This window comes from Anopheles arabiensis, chromosome 2, assembly GCF_016920715.1.
Source record: "Anopheles arabiensis isolate DONGOLA chromosome 2, AaraD3, whole genome shotgun sequence".
In the NCBI taxonomy this organism is placed as follows: domain Eukaryota; kingdom Metazoa; phylum Arthropoda; class Insecta; order Diptera; family Culicidae; genus Anopheles; species Anopheles arabiensis.
In genome coordinates, this window is record NC_053517.1 from 52,554,689 (window position 1) to 52,561,058 (window position 6,370).

The 6,370-nt window shown below is 42.2% G+C and overlaps 1 long non-coding RNA gene across 2 annotated transcripts; it reads left to right on the plus strand.

The window, feature by feature from the left end:
- The first annotated feature begins 1,437 nt into the window (after positions 1 to 1,437).
- On the plus strand, positions 1,438 to 2,187 carry LOC120894870. Of its 2 annotated transcripts, none has more exons than XR_005738252.1 (2): positions 1,438 to 1,536; positions 1,627 to 2,187. It is a non-coding gene; the product is annotated as an uncharacterized LOC120894870 (long non-coding RNA). The 2 variants fall into 2 exon arrangements; XR_005738253.1 differs by having other exon boundaries at positions 1,454 to 1,532.
- The last annotated feature ends 4,183 nt before the right edge of the window (positions 2,188 to 6,370 follow it).

Here is a 6,370-nt window from a genome sequence, read left to right on the forward strand (position 1 = left end):
AATACCAGGACGTTCATGTAATTCATGTGAACGTCCTACTCTTCAAAATAAAGAACGTCTTAATACGCCAGGTCGTTCATTTTCCCCATACAAATATGAACGTGAATCGTATGACCAGGACATTCACGAAAAGAACGACCTATCCGTCGAAATAAAGAATGTCCTAGTACGCTAGGTCGTTCATTCCCGTCATACAAATATGAACGTGAACCGTAATACCAGGACGTTCACGAAAAGATCGTCCTACCAATCGTAATAAGGATCTTCCTGGTCTGCCTAATAATTTTCAAGATGCAATACACTAATTGTGTTCTTCTTGCAAAATAAAACAATTTACCCAAATTTCTTCAACTGAAATGAACGAATGAATCGCGATTCATGTTCAGTTTATCTGAATGAAGGACTAGTACGTTCACGTTCATGGAAATGAACCGAATTGCCCAAGCCTAAATGCGATGCGTCGCACGTGTCGCGAGTGTGTAGGTCTCACGCATACGCTTGCACGCACACGCATACAAACAAACGTACGCGTACACACACACACACTCACACATACGGTTCGTTCGTTTCGTAAGCTGATGATAATTACATTGGTCCACAGCTGGTTTTAGCCGCAGAGAATAAGTAAACAATATTAAGAATAGAATTGCTTAAAAGGTCTGCGAATCAGCAGTATTTTTTCTAGCTTTATTGAACCTTTTGCGAGGCTGCATAGTTTCCCTGTCGATGTAGATTCCATTTGCATAACGATACACACTGCTTGATTAGTGGGGGTTGGGATAGGAATACACACACACATACATTGGCTTGTTCAGACAGCTGCTTCGCGGGAGATGCTACCCAGGGAATGAAATCATCACACTTGCTCGTTCTGCCCAACGAGCCACGGAGCGTCGACCGAGCGAGAAAGCATATGCTGGTTTGGTTCCCTGTGTAATCCAAGTGTGCAATAGGTGAGTGTTTTGGATGTGTTGGTGTAAGAAAGATTTAATGCAGGGAGTCTTCTACTGCATCAGCCGAGTAGAAACCTGTCCAAAAATCAATTTTAAGCTACCGTTTTACACTATTAATTAGGATTTTCTTGTGATTTTTATGGTGTTTTAAAACGTGACTGCTCGCAAACTACTTTCTTCCATCATTACCGCTATCGTCAGTAATAATGAAACTGAACGAATATTTGAATGATGCTCTCCTACCGTTTTACCTTTCTATTAAACACGCGTCTGAGTGTGTGCGTGCATTAGTGCTGTTTACATTCTATCGCAACACCACTACAACCGTACCGCGGTAACAGCTTTTGCACGTGTTGACAGCCCGCTCGCTGCTATGACTCATCTTGCCAGGCTCGGCCGCGCGCTTCCCGCCGCTCTTTCCACCCTTCACTGCAACGTTCCACAAACATCGAGTAGCTATGGCGCAGCGCGTTCTGCAGCGCTTGCTTCAATGTGTGTCTGTTGGATTTCGATGTCACGAACTCGATTCGCCGTTTGCTTTCGTCACTTACCTTGCACTGGCTGGGGGTTGCAACGCGGGTTGGTTGGTTTCTTCTTTGCGCTTTGCGGCCACCGTCTAGCATTTCCTCTTTATGTACACCGGTTGTCCATTTTTGTGTTTCTTTCTCTACAGTGTCTTACCCCCTCCTTCACCCTCTATCCTTGTCTGTAACGTGCCTGGCGGGCCTCCGCCGCATCGTTGTGGCTGTCTGGATTCTCTAGAAGTAACCTCACCATCGACACATGGCTTTTTGGTTGGTTTGCAATGTTGTCTATTTCAATTCCCAGCAGTACCGGTAAGCAGTGGAATTTTACCGACAGAATCATCACGGAATCAAGCGGGTGGACGATAAACAAATGGTCGCTACACGTGACACCGCCGCTCAGGGTGCTGTGTTTCCCGCGCGGATGAATATCGATAAGCCCTCTCACCTGGGTCAAATCCAGCTCTTCATACATATTGCTATGTCATTTAGACAATCAGCACAGCAGAACAGTGATAAACAACCCGGCCCAAGCAGTCCAGCTCGGAAATGTCTTACTGGCCTCATGTGAGTAGCGGTTTGTGTTTCCTACAATCCAACTCTGCTCGCCACGAGCAGCACAAAACTACCCACCAAAATGTAATTGAACGACTATAATCTGCTGACGCAAGCAGAAACCGTAATAAACCGACACGTTAGGTTGCAATTAGCTTCATTGAAGCTTCTGGTTTCATTCAAGTCCATTCAACACTTCGCTGCACACGCACGCAGCTACCATGGTCGGGGGGGCGTGGGCAATATCGTTTCTCATCCAGCGAGGCCATAGCTTAGCTGAGCTGCGGTTCGTGGCAGGTCATTGCATTATCAACTATCTGTAACGCTACCCGATTCTGCCGTGCCTGGTTCGTATGATTCATCGCTGAGGCGATGTCTGACAATCGAGCCGAATTCACTCTCGATTTGACGACGGAGGCTCGTCACATGTGAAATAGTTGATGGTGCAGCAATATTGCAACCATCCTTTTCCGTTTCGTTTTGACCAGTAATGCATTACAATTCCATCACCATTGCAGCATCGTGGTTAGCGTCTGTTACTTATTCGGCTAATTTATAATTTGCTTTATCTTTTAGTATCCTTATGATTGATGGTTGATGGTGAAATATAACAGATGAATATCGAATACTTGTTTTTGTAAGAATATCTTAACATGTGTTACTAGATTTATTGTTTCTACTTTTCTTTGTTACAACTTGCAATCTTTGATATTTATTTCCATTTACTTGTAATGGATGTTTCGTGTTTTAATGATTTAATGATACTACACACAATGTATGTGTGTTCTAAGAAGCAAAACAAAAACATAAATCCATCGTTATTTTGAATCCGATTGGCCTATGGCCTCGGTATTATAAAAAAAACAAGTAGTAACATATTTTAGAGATTATAAACAAAGCAGGAAGTGAATCATTTCACTTCAATTGCAATTCGTATATAACAAACACCAAATGCATCGCTGCGTTCATAACATTAACGATAGTAATTCTGATGATAATTTAACCATTTCAATGCCAGCAAATTAAACGCACGGAGTCAATGGACGACAAATTGCATATCGATCGCCATATGCAATAACGTCAGCAGTTCCGAACAATTCTCCCACTCGTCCAATCAACAATGCAATGTCATTGTTTCCGTCCAGTGGCTCACGCAGTAGCGGAAAAGCAGTTAGATATGTTTACCTGCGCTCAGCTAACGTCGATGACATAGCATGTACTTGTTCCGTTTCGTACAGGTACTTTGCTGGTTTGAACCCGTTCAGTACAGTCCGTTCCCGCGATACGCAGTACTCGAGTACTGTGGATTCGGAAACTCGCGGAGTTTCGCTATTTGATGGTTCTTTGAGTAAAACGTAATTAATTTAGTTTGCGTGCCTCCCAAATGTTTCTAGGGCACATTAACCTCGTGCATCGGAAACAGACTGTTGTTCATAAAGTAGCTTGAAGATTGACTGATTAAAACTGGTTGTGCACATGATCACTCCGCAATCACACGTCTTGTTTTTATTTTCGTACCTACACGGTAAATGTCATTTCTAGCTCATAATTTGCTGAATACGGAACACGGCTATTAATAGCAGGACCTTGATTGGCTTTGCGCTATCGGGTTGGAGCATTTAGCGACCTGTGTGCCAATTAATGTAAGATAAATTAACCTTCTCGCAAAGGAGCACATACGCCACCCAGCTTATCGGAGCACGGAGGAAATGCGGTGTTATCAAAAGCCGCCTCAAACGTTCGAGGCGAATGATAAAAATAAAACTTTTCATTCTCTTATCATGGCCGGTGGAAAGTTCTTTTAAATCGATGACTTCACCTGTGCCTTTCGATTGCTTGTGGTTTGTGGCGCGCTGTAAGCTTCATACGCGTGACGTTATCTTTCGGCAACGATGAAATGGTAGTTTTGTGATGTTTAAAGTGCAACCGTTTGCACAAATCGCTGTGTAGATTCCGGCTGAGACAAACAAGGATGGTTACTAATCAAATTTTTTTCGCGTCTTCACATCAACAATACCTTTGCCTCTTTTTGAGTATAGGTACATTTCACATCGTCGCTACCCTGGAATGATGATCCTTTTTCCTAGAATTTATAAGCGTCATCCTTTACCTGTGATAGTCGCTGCCTGCCGAATACGCCTTTTTTGGGAAAAGACATGTATTACTTTTCCTATGTCGCTCCCTTTCGTGCTGGTATATTTCAACACTTCAGGACATTTAGGGGATCCTAACCGTAGCAAGGTGCTATCCGTTCTTAGGCGGCATGATCCTTGTCTGCGCATGACTCATGGTACTTAACAAAGAAAGCGAAACAAACAGGAATGGGTAAAAAAGTGGTAAAAATTTTTACACAAGATGGTAGACAAAAATCACCAGTCAGTCAGTTTTACTGCAATCTTTTCTTGCTGCTAGCAAACATCCGGTGATCAAACATCTCGAGAGGCGACGGAGGCGTTTAGTGTTGGGATGGCATGGGATGGTAAACAGCTGCTTTGGCCAGGAGCCACAAGCCCTCCAATTGATGAAGCATGCTCGATAAGATATCGCTAGCTCTAGCTCTATGTTTGGATTCAGTATTCAATCAATAACTAATTTTGTTTAGTTTAGTTTTTCTACGTTGCCCGATTTTTCTCATGTGGTTAGTGAAATGTAATGAAATTGTAATTAAATTAAAGCAAATTTTTGATAAACCCTTCATTCTTTGGAATTATACTGTTATGTTTTTATATCCTTACTTAATTGTTATTACATCTATAAGGGAGAAGCGGGGCAAAATGGACCAGTTAAGTATTTTGATCTGTATCTTATTGGTTAAACCACTTTTCACTGTTATGTTGACGGCAATGGACACTTCAACGTCTTATTCATGAAAAAACAATAAGTATACGCATTAATAACAAATATATATGTTTAAAATGAATTTAAAAAATCAACATCAAAAGTCGTGAATATGTATTGTGTGGGGTAAAATGGTCTGGCTGAGGGGCAAAATGGTCTTACACGAAATGTCAAAATACATGAATGGTTGAAGCTCTTGCATCTTGGTGGAATTGTGAGAGTAGAGATTTATGTTTAGTATTTCAGTGTTTTGTTGAATAATAATTTATTAAAATACTGGAATATTTTAATAGTTCAAGTATTGTCAGTAATTTTTCTTGTCGATATGGTATGTATACCACTCGATTAGGTATGTTCGATCCACTCGATATGTTCGATCCACTCGATATGTTCGATCCACTGCAGGTTTCGTGGATAATAAAGTGAATATTATAATAAACTTTCTATAGAAATTTTACAATGGATAGACATATCCGATCCGTCCTACGGGTATCTGCATTTTGCTTGATCAAACCCGCTATTCACCTACTAGCTAGGTACGCCAACGTATGAATTTCTTATATTGCTAAATAATAAGGGGAAGAAGTCCATTACAAACATTTCCATAACATGAATTCCATTACAAGCATTTGTAGCATCCCCCATTGTAATTGGTAGATCTTACTCACATAACATACAGGACATGGATTCTAATGTCGTCATCGAAGCTCGGTTTATTTGGTTTTAGCATCACGTGTATCCATACTTGGTCGAGGATCTGGGTAATCCGAAGCTACTTTAGATAGTGTGCGCAAGAACCGTTTACGGGTTGATGATCCGGCTTTACCGTCTTTCGACCCACCAGCCGTAATCGCACACACGGCTTTTCTCGCCATCGGAGAGCAATAAAAGTTTCGGACGAGACGCATTTCGGCTTCGAAATACTTCACAGATGATGTCATATGAGATGCCCCGGCTACCGGCTACGATGAACCTCGAATGACTAACGGGTACAAGCAGCAAGTCTCATTGGCAACTAACCATCTGTGTGATCGATCGAAGTGTGTGCTTTACGAATTTGTCAATAAATTCTAGACTGTCAGCATCGCAAAGTAAAAGCTGGGAGGATTTTTTGAAACTATCGAAGGGAGAAAGAAACGATGCGTAAAAGGGGTTTCCTTTTCGAAAAGGTACCACAGACGGAGATCTCTTTTTACCGGAAGCACACATCAGGGGTCGGTAGGGGATTAATACAATCAAGGAGAAAACCAAGGATTATTCATAGCACTGGTGCACTTGGCCCGTGTTGGCTTCGTGATTCACTAAAAGCGACGATTGTTGGTGACAAAGAACAGACCGATTCTAGTGATGTTCGGAATGTATCTCTTCCCGATGCTGGCAAGTCAGAGTCATACGTATTGCGCCGGTTTACTTTGTTTACTTGACCACACTCGGTGGGACCTTGGGTGGCCGGGAAACGCTTCCTTAAAAGGGGGTCATATGGTTTCGGCTGTGGGAGCG